Raw genomic sequence first — 15,533 nt, 5'->3', positions numbered from 1 at the left:
ACGAATAAGAGATCATGAGGATTAAATTATCATTATGCCACTGCAACTACACTTAATAATAAATTAAAATATAAATTAAAATAAAAGCAAAAAACTCAATGACTCACCCATGGCGCCTCTGAATGACTCGTCCTACTATTGAGTCCATAACATTATTCTCCCTCTGGAGAAATAGCTTGTCCTCGAGCTCGAAGGTAGCGTATGCTTTCCGAAATGTCTCCACATCTTCCCAAGTAGCATTCGTTGCATCTGTGTCAGCCCATTAGACAGCACAAGCAGTGTAAGAACTCCAATGTAGCACCATAGACGGAGAGTTTGCGATATCCGAAACCCTCTTCTGGTTCCCCCATTGGCAGTATGTTCCACCTGAAAAAGTAAAATTTGTTCCACCCAGAGGAAATCCTCTTTTATGTTTCCTTAGCCCTCCCAAGGTTCCTGTCCTCAACCTTAACATTGAGCCAACTGACTCCATAAAACCTTTTCCACCAGATCTTCCACCTTTCAAGTGTTTGATCTCCGTAAACACATCATCGAATTTGTCAAGCGGTACACAATTAGAATGGTATCCCCCACAGAAGCTTGAAGCTTCACAATTGCAAGGTGTCGTGTCTATACTACATGTTCCATTGCCATTTGTGTCTGAACAAGAAGATCCCTCACTTACATGGGACCTCACATGGTCAATATCCCTTTTTATTTGGGATGATAAGTTATTTCCAATCCCCTCACCAAAGACCGACCACCTTCCCACATATGTTATCTTTACTTCTGTTGAAGTCCCAAGCATGATGTCAGGTGCAACAGGAAGAACCTGAACATAACCCTTAGTGTGGCCCACCAAATTAATTCCATCTGCAATGATTTTAGTAATCCATATTCTCTCAATTTGAACTTCAATTCCTTGATAAGGAGCGAATGATTCAAAAACAGAAGTCAATTCACGACTCCACTTCTATCCTTCTGGACTAGGGACCTTTTTCATCCTAGCAGCTGGTGTTCCCGGTCTAGGATAGAACTATGAAATGTGAACTAGTGGAAACTTGTATTCCTTGAAAAGATTGATAATTTGAGCAAAATCTTCATCTACTTCACCAGGAAAACCGCACATTATATCAGCTGCAATCTGAATCCTAGGTACAAGTTGATATAGTGTGTCTACCACTGTTCTAAACTTTCTTACAATGTATTCCCTATTCATTGCACTCGGACCGAATCACTCCCTGACTGCACAGGCACATGCAAAAATGAATAGACACATGGATGTAGTAAAACACTAGTAATCTCTTTCAAGTGCAAAAGAAGAAAAGGAGGATTAGTCATTCCAATGCGAAACATGGTACTTTGATCATGAGGAAACTCCGCAAGAATTGCATATAACAAAATGGGAAGATGAACTCCAATGTCACGGCCATAGGCACCAGTGTTCTCACTACTTATCTATATCTACTTAACACCATCCTGTATGACAAATTTCACACAGTCCACAATACCGTCCACTGTGTAGCTCCCTAGAAGCCCACGAGCATGTTGTGTCTTGCAATAAGTGCAAGCACCTAAACAACCAACATTAATTGGAAGAACCTCAGTAAATTTGTTCTTTCTCACCTTTGGAAAATCAAGTGTTGGCAATGTCTTCCTAGTCGAGAGTCTTACTGCATGACCCTTGAGTGTCTTCTCAATTACTTCAACAACACGATCTATTTGTTTCACTCCAATTATACTAATCCCTTCAGTCTCCTTCAAGTCTCTACTTCCTTGAGACACACATCCAGCCACTACAAGGGACTTACCTTCCTTTTTGCAGTTGGAATTTAAAGTTTCCATGGCTGATTGAGTAGGAGAATTCACAATACACGTATTAATTAACCAAATATCACGGTAAAATTTTTGGGTTGAAAAATTGTGTTGGTTCCTGTGCTCCCTTGCTATCAAGGTACTCTGATAAATATGTGCACCATACAAGTCCCCCATTTTACCCTCTTCAAGAATTGATTGTATGTTGACCAAAGTAGCAACAACGAAGGGAACCTCCATGCCTATAAGTTTAGATTGAACAATGGCCTTAGCAGCACCCACCAGCATATCCTTGTGAAATCCACAAGCAACTCAGCAACAATGGTTGTGGAGTCCAATAGTTTCTAATTATTTTGGAAAACAGAATTGAAGTCCCAATCCTGGATGAAGAATTCATTGTTCCAACTGAGCAACTGACTCCCGGCCACCGACGCGGCAACATGTTGTGGACTCAATATCTAACCGAGTGATACAACGGAGGTGCACTGAGTTATAGAGTTAATAGTTTTATTTCCACATCATTTTAAATTCGTTTTTCAATCATTATTTAAGTTAAATTGCCATAGAGGCAAAATTGTAATATTTAACCCTAAAACTAGGGGGGACGTCGATCCTACTTAGGGGGCAAAGGAATGAGAAAAGGGCAAGCATTGAATTGGGTAAACAGGGTTTGGAGTTCTCCTTGACGATTCTAGGGTTTGGAGGTCTCCTTGATGAGCTCTAGGTCCAGGTTCCCTTAGAATCTGAATATCTTTCTCTCATCGTTGATTACTATTTTTCGAGGAAGAGAAAGGGAGTTGTTGTCCCTTTTCCGAGTTCAAAGAGAGGCTTCAGCCTCCTTTTCATCATCAGCAGCAAGAGAGGGATTCTACCCTCCTTTCCGAGCAAGAAGTGAGGATTCTCCATCCTCTTATCACGAGCAGCACTGGTGCAAGGAATTGAAGCATCAAGACCAGGAAGAAGAAGATCAGGATCCTCTAATATGTGATCCAAAAGTTATACAAGGTAGGAGTTTTTCAGCCCTATCACGAGCAGCAACCAAGAGGGTTCCAAACCCTCTTTTTTGTGACCAAAAGAGGAGGCTTTCTTCTCCTATCTGAGCAGTAGCAGTAAGGGCTCTCTGCCCTTACCCTAAGACAGCAGATTAACCTCATAAAGAGATCCCCTTTCTTCCAATCCGAGTTCAGCACAAGAAAGGATTTTTCTTCTTCCTTACCAAGGCCAGCAACTCACTTACAGTGCTGGATTCTCAAATCCCACGCCGAGTTACTCGATCCATGACTAGGGACCATAACACAACACTAAAATTCATTGCAAGGTACTCTTCATCCTCTGTATCTAATCTTGCCTCTGATGTGTTAGGAACAAAACCTTCTTTATCCTCTGAACCTTTTCTTCAATTGTATCATATATGTCTTTGGACAGAGAATGGTCACTCTCTTCAGCAAAGAACTCATGAATCACGCCATCCACCTCAATCATACGACAACCTGGAGTCTTCTTAATTCCTCTTTCCTTTGTCTATTTTCTCACCTTCAATGCATCCTCCCACCTACCCACAGATGCATAAATAGTTGACATAAGTATATAATCACCACTATGCCCGGGTCCAACCTAGATAGCTGCCTCCTTGATTCTTCCCCAATTTCAACATTTTTTGTGAATTTGGCATGCAGCAAACACAATACTCCAAACTATGGTGTTAGGTTCAATGCTATTTGATTGGCTATAACCCGACCATGCAACAACATCTCGGGTAGTCCTTTCATCAAACAATTTCCTAACAATATCGATCTGACTGCATTTGGAAAAATTATCTACAAAGGATGTAGTCAAAAGTTGGCTTCTCTTTAACCCGTTGTCCTCCATGTATCCATTAACCCATTCTCCAAGATCTAAAGCACCCAACTTCCCCATCTCCCTAAAAAGCTTCAGCCCATGGTCTGGGTGTCTTCTGTTTAAATATCCAGCAATCATCACATTCGCGGACATGACATTTTTATGGGGCATTTCATCGAATAGTTTCCAGGCAAATACCAGATCTCCCTTTTTAACATAACCGCTAATTATAGAATTTCAGGACACCAAATCTTTTGTAGGAATTTCATAAAATATAAGATTAGCACAATAGACCAAGCCACAAGTTACATACAGATGGGGCAATTCGTTCCTCACATGTATCACTTCATTAACACCATTTGTAACTGCCTTTTTTGACCGCGAACAACAGCAATTGTGTTGACGAAGGAGGCATCTGGCCGAAATTTAGCATGGAGCTTCTCAGATCGGAAATTTCCAGTCTCCACGACTTCGGATTTCTAGACTTTGGGCTTCGGCTCTGGATTTCCAAGCTCGGAGACTTGAGGTCGAACGACTTTGGAACGACCCAAATTATTCGTCGAGAGAGAAGCTACATCGTCTTTTTCCGGACCGGCGACCTTCCCCTTTGAATCCTTATCAATATGTGTCTCGATTTTGGCCCATCTCGTAGACCTTTCGATGGAATACTGACGTATCTCATCATGTATTGCTTTGCGCATTGCTGTAAAATGATCCTGGATTATGGCACATATTTCATCTTCAATCGAAGAATCGTTCATTGTGTTCATGCTCTAATACCAAGTTGTTACAATCCTAAAATCAAACTCTACGGGGAACTTGAAATCCTAGGTTCATTGAGGAGAACACACACCCTTGGGTTCGTTGAGGTGAACATCGATCCTGTGCAAAATCAAGCTCTACAGGGAACTTGATAGGTTCATTGAGGAGAACGCACACCCTAAAGTTCGCTGAGGAGAACATCGATCCTATGTTTTGGTGAAAATAGACTTCTTTTTCTCATTTCCTTTCCCCTTTTAAGTAGGGCTCACAAATACAAGAGTTCATGAGGAAGAAATTACTGTTATGCCACTATGACTACACTTAATAATAAATTAAAATATAAATTGAAATGAAAGCAAATAACTCAATAACTCAATGACTCAGCCACGATGCCTCTAAATGACTCGGCCTGCTATTGAGTCCACAACAGCTTGCATAGGCTATGTGGCCTCACACAAAAGTAATTAGGACAAAAAATGTAGCACATACTTGTATCTCTTTAGAAAGCAAATTCTACCATCAACGGGACAAAATCCAAGCAAGAACATCACAATTAGGGTACAATATACAAGATGTCACCCTTTCAGAGAAGTATGTAGAAAGTAATGTGCCTACATAGGCAACAATTGGAAGATTTCCTATAGTAGAACTCTTTAAGGGCAAAAGACTTTCATATAACTGATCTAGTCGGCAAAAGCATTAACCCTTGGATTATGATAGAAAGAAAAAAAAGAGCTTGACCTTTAACTCCAATTAGATAAGAAACTAGAAATTCTCCCTTTCTGGGATTATGCAAATGTCAAGAAGAGTGAAGAAGAACTCTTGCGAAGGTCTTAAATAGAATCTTACTACTATGACACCATGTGAAAAGTGAGAAATTGAAGAAAGAGAGAAAGAAAGAGAAAATAGGGAGAAGAGAGGAGAAGAGTGCTCAAAGCTACACTAATGGAGTTTGAAAATCATGCATCCTTTCTCTTTTAATTCACTTAAGTGATTACATATGTAAGATAGTATTAATACCCTTATAACCTCAACTTACATAACTGCTTGAATACAACTCAGAATTTAACCAAACTTGAATCATAGGTTCCTAACATGACATACAACATATAACTAACTCCAGAAGTATACACCAATAATGGAAAATAGCCAAAATACTTTAAAAACCTACATATATAAGAGAAAGAGAATGTGACAACTGAAAAATCATTGAGAACTACTAACAAAAGTTTTAAAAATAAACTAGAACATTGAAATGTTGGGAGGCAGTTGTTACCACATCCTTCCCCTATTGCAAGACCATAAAATACATAGACAATGGAATGGTGAAATTTGTTTTGCTAAAAACATTCCTTATTAGGTAAAATATAAGCACATGGTAACTAACTAATTATACTTTATGGCAATCAAAACTTACTTTAAACACAATTCTTCAGTTCCTAGTAAAATTAGCAAAAATGAGTTAAATCTCGTTGCCTAACTAATGTATAATTTTGGAGTTTGAAGGCCAAAATTTATGCCTAATACATAGATCAATAATAGTATAGCCACAAACTGATAAAAAAAATGCCAGTGTCACATAAATTTGAGTCGTCTAATGGACTTGATATGAACAACTAGATCTCCATGTATATAAAAAAATGGTAACTTTGTTCAACCAATACTAGTGTGAAAAGATGAATAAGTTAGGAGCTAGCTAGTAACAAGAACAAGCCCAACACTGTGTCTCCATGAATCATGGATATTGAAGAACAAATATGGAAAAGTCTTACAAAACCAAAATTATTATGGAAGGAGGTCTCATAGAAGAGTTTCAGTTTAAAGGTGTTTTAGTTATGTTAGTCTTCTATTTATGTTGAGTTATTTAATTATGTTAGGACTTATCTTTAAGTGTTAGAGTTTGGGTGTAATTTGGACAAGGATAGTTTAATTGTAATTAGACTCTACTACTTTCCTTTATTATAAATAGGGGTTCATGTACTCTGATTATAACAGGTCAATGAAATATTTCTCTTTTCCATAAATTCAACATGGTATAAGAGCAGGTTCTATGATTTGACTCGGTCAACCCATAGAGATAATGTGATCCATTTTTTATTTATTATCTCTAGCAGTTTAGGTTTGTATCTATCTTTTTTTCTCTTTTCAGTCCCTATACCCGTTGTTTTTTTATGTTTTCACCTCTATACTAAGATTTTAATATTATATATTATATATTGACTAAGTTTTATTTTGAGAATCGTCTTCTTCTACTTTCTTTTGTGCTATTTCTTATTTCAGAAAACTTCTATGTTGGTTTCCAACTTATTCGTCCGCATTATGGACAATGTTGTGCCAGATTTGTTTCCGTTTCTGGAGGTTGAAGACAATTGCTCATTGTTAATTTAATCCGTTGAGCAACCTTACCATATTGGTGAATATTTATTAAAGTTGCTAGGTTTTTCTCCAAAAAATCACAAAACTAAGTAGAGTTTTTTAAACAACACAGTTAGTGGAGAAGCTTAGCATGGAAGCTAAGTAATTAGATTTCTAAAATCTAATAGATAAAAACCACTCATAATAGGCTCAAGAACATTTTTCTTCATCAGGAAAATCTTGTTCCCACAAAATTATAATTTTTTTACAGAAAATCTCAACATCACTAATTTTTAACAAAGAACTTGCAAATCGACAAAATTGCCTTGGAAAACTTCTTCTAATCAGAGATGCATCAATCACGATAAATTCATAAGATGAAGACAACAATAAAATCATCTCTAAACCATCTTCTAAAGATCCGAAAAACCAAGTGCATTAAATCATAATAACAAGAATGAAAAAGTTATCTCAGTAGCTTCAATCTTGCTTCACAAAGAGCCTTCTACGAGTAGTTTTGATCATAACTTCTTAGAGCACTTTTTTTATGCGGGGATCCTTAATTTGATGCTCTGATACCATGTTGAATTTAGTACCCCATGATTGAAACCTCAAGCAAGATAAAAGAGAGAGAAGAAAAAGAGCAAAGAGACAGAGACAGAGAGAGCTTAGGTAGAGAGGAGAAGAGAGAAGAGAACAGAGAGAAAAATAGTTTAGGCAAGAGAGAAATTTTTCACGAGTTGAGAAGTAGAGATCTTGATTGAACCCTTCAACCAAGACTCCTATTTATACTATTTAAATTACACATTAAGAGATAATATAGGATCCCTAATTACATCAATCATGATTATCCAAATCTACATAAATAAAAGGAAGATAAATCGATTACATTAATCAAGGAAGATTGCCAAATCTTCCAGTGATAAGAATTCCAGCTTGTGTGATGACTCATCATGCCACTTTATGTGATCATGGTGGGTCACACCTTGTAACAAAAATTACTTTTTCTCTAAATTTCAAAGGAAGAAAAGTAGCCCTACTTTGGGGTACAGAGTCTACTCACTTTCTCAGGGTAGCTAAAAAAATACCTCTTGGGTGAATAATAGACTATACTCACATTGGATGTTGAGCACACTCCTATCCTTTGTATGTAGTGGGTCTATAGGCATTGCTCAGAAGTATAGTAATAAACTCCTCCATCACGGTGTCCCAACACAGGGCATCACCTCTCAAATGGTAGGAGTAAAAAGGTCAAATAAGGGGATAACGGGTAATGATAGAAGATAATATTATGGGGCCACCATGTACTTTCTTCTTCATCAAAATAATCAATGCTGACAACAATCAACAATAGATAAGTCCATTTTCAATAATAATGTCTCAGCTATTGGAAGATGAGCCCAAGCCCACACAACTAAGGAAGGCCCACATGTCCAAGTGTGTGGAAGATGAGCTCAATCCTACATGACCAAGGAGAAGGCCCATAGGCCCACACAGTGGTGGCATGATGGTCAATAAAGAGTCATCTCATAAAGATGACATTGAGGTAATTAGTTAATGATTTATGTCTCTTATTCACTATTACTAGGGTGAAGGGTATTCTTATAATATTAGTAATTTTGATATCTATAAATACAACTTAAGGGGGAGGGTTTGGATTAAGTCCATTACCCTATTCTTCCTCCTCTTTTTCTTCAAATTTCTCACTCTTCTCTTCTCCTCCTAAAAATCTTCTTCTTCTTCTCACTGCTTAATCCTCTTCTATGTGATTAAACATCATGAAATCCTAAGTTTCAACATGGTATTAGAGCGGGGAAATATCTAGGATGGAAAAAAAAGATGGAGAAGAAGAGGGAAAAGAAGAAGAAAAAGAAAAAGAAACACAAGGATTTTCTCATTTTCCTTTAGTCTTCTTTTACAATTCATGTTTTTCATTGCATTTTTAAATCTCTTACCATACGTTTCATATAGAAAATTATATATCATTGGAAAGATATTTGAGTCTCATTTCCAACTTAAAAAGGATCTTTCATATCATTTTTTTCTACAAAGAGAAATCGACATCTGAAGCAACAAAGGTGAAGGAGCAGAAAACTTTCGTCCAACAGCAAAAAGTTTCAACTTTCGAGCCATTTTATGCCATCAAGAATGAGACTTTATATGGAGAATTATATATAAAAAAAATATCTCCAAGTATATTTTCTTACCTATTCAACCAATTCTCAATCTGAGTTTTTCATATGGAAATATCAATATCGGAAGAGTCAATGATCCCAACTTGAAACTATTTGAAAGTAATCAAACAAGCCCTAATCAATGGAATCCTAAGTTTCAACATCAGCTAAAGAGATACAATAGTGGCAACTGAAATGGGCATGGGCCCAAATAACAAGTACTAAATAATAAAAATCCTTAAAAATGACCCATAAAATAATCTAGCGATAGTCCATCACTAAAAAGGAAATTGCACCAAATAATATGTTGGAACCAAGTAATTAGCTACCAATACTTTAAAATATTAATCCAACTGGACACAAGGACCGAGTTGAGCCGAGTCAGGTATCAGACCAATATAGCCGAATCACATAAGGAATCAGTAGAAAACTCGGGACCCGAACCCATATAAAAGAGGCAATAAGCAAATGGGCTGTGTCAGATTGATCCAGACCGAGTTGACCTGGACCGACTCGCTAGGTTAACCCGAGTGGAACACTGGTCTGAGTCGTTGGGTTACCTCGCTGAATTAAAATCAACATTTACTTGAGGGGTTAGTCAACATTGAAGTTGAAGTTGAAGTTAGACTTCAAATTCAAGGCAATGACTTAATTCAACTTCAAGTTAGGTGTTAGTGCCCCAAAATGAAAATAGAGTTCAAGTGCACTAGAAAACAGATTCCAGTGGTAGTGCCCCAAAATGAAAAATATGATGTAAACAAGAGAATGGGTAACTTTTTATAATATACTTAAATAGAACATATACCTAAACAGATAATTAACCAAAATAAACATGGTTACTATACTAATAAGTGATTTAATGTAGTATTGAAATATATTAATATACTAATTAATAAAATATTGTATTATATTAATTAGTGATTACAATTTATTATAAAATAATATACTAATTAATTATATTAATTAATGAAATACTATAGTATTAAAATAACCCTGGTTTAATTTTTTCTAACTTAGGTGTTGAATTTATGGAAAAGTGAAATACTTCATTGACATCAATAACTTGTTGTAATCAGAGTACATGAACCTCTATTTATAATAAAGGAAGGTAGTAGAGTCCAATTACAATAAAACTACCCTTGTCCAAATTACACCCAAACTTTAATAGTTAAAGATAACTTCTAACATAATTAAATAACTCAATATAGATAAAAGACAAACATAACTCAAACTAAAACTCTGCTTTGACGTGACCATAAGATAAGATACTTTTATGAGTCCTTCTTGATCTTCCAACTGTTGTGATAAGGATGCTAGCTCATTGTAATCATTGTGGGTCCTACTTCTTATGGGTTTGGACCCATCTTGTGGATCTTCCTTGGTCGTGTGACCCATCTTATAATAATCTTACATATGTGGGCCTTCCTTGGTCGTGTGGGCTTGAGCTTATCTTCCAACACTCCCCCTCAAGCTGGGGGTGAGAGAACAACATGAACTCCCAGTTTGTTGCAAATGATGTATAAAATGGCACATCTTCCAATACTCCCCCTCACGAAGTTGCATCCTTCATTGAGGCCCTGCGGCATTATATAAGTGAGAGTAAAAATCACTCCTAGCCGATAAGCCATTGCTTCATACTCCAGTCCTAATGCTGGATGTAGGGCACACTCCGTCTTCTATCGGTAGTGTGTCTATCGGCATTGCTCTGAAATGTCCACCACCATGTCCCTCCACAGGACAACGACTCTCAAATGGTAGGAGTCAAAAAAGCCATTACACTGGGGGGGGGGGGGGGGAGGGGTGGCTTTGTAGATAACGTTGATGTAATAATAAGTTCCTCCTTCATGGACTTCCAACCACAAATAATTTTAATCTTTTTGATGGGGATGAAGTTCCTCCGTCATGGACTTCCAACCAAAATTAATTTTGATCTTTTTGACGGGGATGAAGTTCCTCCATCATGGACTCCCAACCACAAATAAATTTGATCTTTTTGACGGGGTAAAATAATGATGACATGAGGCCACCTCTTCTTCAATAATAATGTCCACAAAGAGACATAATAGTTGAAGCTATATATAACACATATAACACGAACCAAATAATAAACTTTGTAAAAGAACCCATGAAATAATCCGATATAAAAATTTCTTCTTCGATGCACAAGCTTCATCTTTTGTGCTCCCTCTTTCTTGAATATTTTGGTCACATAAAATTATCCACAACATAAGAAATAAAATACCTCTTTCTTGTACTTCTTCTACTTCTCCCCCTCAAGTTGGGAGGTAATGGTAGTGATCCCAGCTTGAACCAAATATCATAGATGTAGCAATAAGCCAAAATAACAAAGATGTATAAATAAGCCCTCAAACCAGGGAGAAGGGAGATATTTTCCTGATACATCAACTCAAAAAGTGACGCAAAAAATTGGCATAAATTCGGATTTTTCAATACAACAGAATACCAGCATGACCTTGGATTTTTCCAATTCGAATATATCTTTCAATATAGATCAGATTGACATGAATTTTTTTCCTTCAGAATGTAGACTTAAATACCTTTCATCCAAGTCTAATCTTAATGTCATAAAGTATAATTTTTAGAAGATAAATAATCTGATATATTTTGGTCTCTGTCATCTGGCCGAACTAAATACTGTTTCTCTTGTTTTTCCATAATGACCATTGACTCTTCAAAGATTAATATCTCATTATAAATAGATCATAAAGAGGATTGGTTGAATAGGTAAAAAAAATAGACTTACGTATATTTCATTTGATATATAATTCACAATATAATGTTTCTTTCTTGATAGCATAAAATACCTCAGAAGTTGAGGTTTTCTGGTGTCGGTTGAACCTATTTTGCAATCTGACCTTATCTGCTTCAAATATCGATTTCTCTTTGTAGATAACTGAGATAAAAAATTGGTTGAATAGGTAAAATAATAGACTTAAAGATATTTCTTTATACTATCTATATATATATCTCCATATAACATCTAGTTCTTGATAGAAAAAAATACCTCAGAACCTAAAGCTTTATGCTGCTGCTGCTCGAACCACTTTTGCAATCATACCTTCGCTCATTAAAATATCGATATCTCTCTGTTGATAACTCTGATTGGAACAAATAATTTTTATTTGGAAATTAAACTCAAATATCTTTCCCAAAATATATAATTTTCAATATGAAAAACTCTGTATAGATGAAAGAAATGCAAAGAAAACTACGGGTATAGTGACTGAAAAATAACTACGAACCTAGACCTAGGGTTTAGGGTTTAGATAAAGGGATCACATTACCTCTGTGAGTTGACCAAGTCAACTCACAAAACCTGCTCTAATACCATATTGAATTTATGGAAAAGTGAAATACTTCATTGACATCAATAACTTGTTGTAATCAGAGTACATGAACTTCTATTTATAATAGAGGAAGGTAGTAGAGTCCAATTACAATAAAACTACCCTTGTCCCAATTACACCCAAACTCTAACGCTTAAAGATAAGTCCTAACATAATTAAATAACTCAATATAGATAAAAGACAAACATAACTCAAACTAAAACTCTTCTTTGATGCGACCATAAGATAAGATACTTTTGTGAGTCCTTCTTTATCTTCCAACTGATGTGATAAGGATGCCAACTAATAGTAACCATTGTGGGTCCTACTTCTTATGGGTTTGGACCCATCTTGTGCATCTTCCTTGGTCGTGTGGCCCATCTTATAATAATCTTAGATATGTGGGCCTTCCTTGGTCGTGTGGGCTTGAGCTTATCTTTCAATATTAGGAAATATTAAATCAACATTGTCGTCTTCCTCATAGAGCCGAGAATGGTAGGGAGACAACGGCGAAGGACGTGGCGCTCTGAAGGTACACCGAGAGGGAGAAGAAAGGGAGGTCGAGAGGCTCTACGATGGAGCGATAGCAGGCAACTGCAACGGAGGCTGAGAGGGAGAAGAGTGGGAGAAAAAACTGAAGGGGAGGAAGACCGAGTGGGAGAAGAGACGAAGGGAGACGAAGCCAAGAGGAAGAAGAGAGCGGTAGAAAAAAATTGGGGGAGGAAGGCCAAGAGGGAGAAGAGAATGCGAGAGAGAAAAAAAATTCGTCTGGGGAGGAAAGACACGTCCCAAAAATTTGCTTCAAGTGAATGATTTGAGATTTTGGGCTGAATCAGGATTCCACGATTTTAGCATGAGACGATTACTTGTCTTTTTCAGATGACGGTGCCGTTGGTGCACCACTAACGGCCTAATTGACTACATAATACGTGTGAACTTCATTTCAACTTCATTGTTGACTAACCCCCCCTAAGGATCAAATTCATAAATATCCCATCATCTTCCCGCTCGCTCTTGAACAGAATGGGGCAATAGCGTGACAGTGATGGAAAATAGCTAGGTGATAATTTGGTGGGATCAATGGTTGTCATCTTTGGCCTCCAAAAAGAGAAAAAAAGTTGTCTTGGAAGACCGGTACGAAGTCCGTCGTCCCTGAAATGGTAGAAGAGTTTTCGAAAAAAGGTTTGTTGCCTTTTGAACAAATTTGTGATATTTTCAAACAGTGGAAGATAAAATATTTTTGGAATCAGAAGATCAATCAAGATATTGGCAGCTCGAATCGATTCAAACCAACAAGAGTTTTCGTCCAGAGTCGTGGCAAATAGCCAGAACCATGCCCAAAAAATTGGATTTCCTTGGATTTTGACAACAACTTCCTGAACTTGATTATAAGCAAAGAATATCGAGTCGAGATTCTACTCAATCACCGATGCAAATAATCTCACAGATATACTTTAGAATGAGATATTATGCCAACTAGAGAATATTGTTATTAATAGATTCAAAAAATCAATTGTTGGAACTAGAGACTGAAATTTTTCACAATAGTGCAATGAAGGTCTTTAGAATTGAATTAATCCTGCCAACAAGTTTTTGGCTGAGTTTTTTGGAACAGCTGAGCCATCTGCTGAAACAATGATACATAGACTAACAAACGTTCGATCGGAGCTGATTGGAATTGATTCTGGTAGACATCATTTCTGGACAAACGTTTGATCGAAGCCACAAGCTCCCCTGCTCTTTCCTTCCTCGTTCAAGCTTCACGGAAAAGGATTCGTGAAGCTTCTTCGAATGCCCTATATCATCTTTAGATTTTATTATTGTCGACATGTCTCAGGTGGATAACCACAACTCATAAACAGCCAAGTGCACTCGTACTGAGGGAAGTCATTGAGAAGATGATTGGAAGTGTCCCAAGTTAATCATTTTATCATGAGAAATGGTTTCTCATAAGGGTGGTCTCAAACTACTACCAGTTGCAACTATTTTGAAATTGCAACTCCCTCGGTAACACGATGCCATTAATACCTTGATGGAAGGTTGGCAAAGTTAAGGTTTTTGATAAAGTTTTGGTCCCCTATCTCGTCACTCAATCACCCTTCAGTTTAGCCATCACCTAGAGTGTTCAGATATTGGAAGTGCCAAACAGAGGGAACAAAGACTTACAGAATCTAAAGCGTAAGGAAGGAGGTATGATCTTTGCTTCCGTTTACATTTATATGATGAATTCATGACATTAGAACTTCATACATATTTAAGTCTTATAGTTGGTATCAGAGCAGACCTCTGATCCAGTGTTTCGATTCCAAGAATGAGTATTTTCTGTGTGCTCTCTGTATGAGAATTGCGCTCACCGCTTGTGACAGCCGTGGCTCTCACATTGGTAAAAAAGCGTCAGAGAAAGACACAGCACCAACCCCGGTGAGCATTCTGAAAGGCATCCCGACGTCGACATCGTATAAAAAAAACTGGTGCCGATAGTGTTTGTACAGGACTGACAGCGGCTCTCTTGAGTCGGCGTAAAGCGTAGGAGACGCAGCACCGACACCGACGACCATTCAGATAGGTTTGTCGGCATAGACGACTTTAAGGAATGCCGATGAACCTTAGTTTCTACCTGCTGGTGGAGGTTGAAGACGACCTCTAGCTCACAAAAACTGGTTAATTAAAACCATAAGGTATTTTGGTAAATACTAGCAAGTTGGTTCAGGCTGAGTCGTTTGTGACTCACCTTTCCTACTTGGCAACCACATCTAAGGCAGGGGTGACTCGGTGAAAAAAAAAGGCACGTGTTGGCTCTGACGAGTTGAAGCTCTCTCGCGTCGCCGTGAAGCGTAGGAGATGTAGCGCTGACACCGACGACCACTCCGACATGTTTGTCGGCGTCGACGACTTTAAGGAACACTGGCGAACCTTAGTTTATGCCCGCGGCTGCGTGCAGAAACTGGTTAATTAAAACCATAAGGTATTTTGGTAACTACCGACGAGTTGGTTCGGGCTGAGTCGTCTGTGACTCACCGTTCCTACTCAGCAACCGCGTCTAAGGCCGGGGCAACTCGATAGACAAAAAAAAGGCACGGGTCGATTCGGACGAGTTGAGATGGTGTGAGCCACCCGACGGACAACCGAGCCGACTTCGTACTAAAATTTGACTTGCGCCAGCGGGATTCGAACCCGCGCGCTGGTAAGATCTTCGGCGCCAGTGACCATTGGGCCACTGGCCGTCGCCTGTTATGCATATTGAAATTTTTATATTTATTTC

General features: G+C 37.8%; 1 pseudogene; it reads right to left on the bottom strand.

The window, feature by feature from the left end:
* Window positions 1-262: 262 nt before the first annotated feature.
* On the bottom strand, window positions 263-2,082 carry LOC137938431 (uncharacterized; annotated as a pseudogene).
* Between the last annotated feature and the right edge of the window lie 13,451 nt (window positions 2,083-15,533).

Source organism: Aristolochia californica, unplaced genomic scaffold, assembly GCF_029961685.1.
Source record: "Aristolochia californica isolate CCGP_79_NKW_82.1479 unplaced genomic scaffold, dmAriCali1.0.hap1 SCAF_8, whole genome shotgun sequence".
NCBI lineage: Eukaryota > Viridiplantae > Streptophyta > Magnoliopsida > Piperales > Aristolochiaceae > Aristolochia > Aristolochia californica.
Note: the sequence above shows the minus strand (reverse complement) of the source record. Positions and strands in the feature narration are given on the sequence as shown.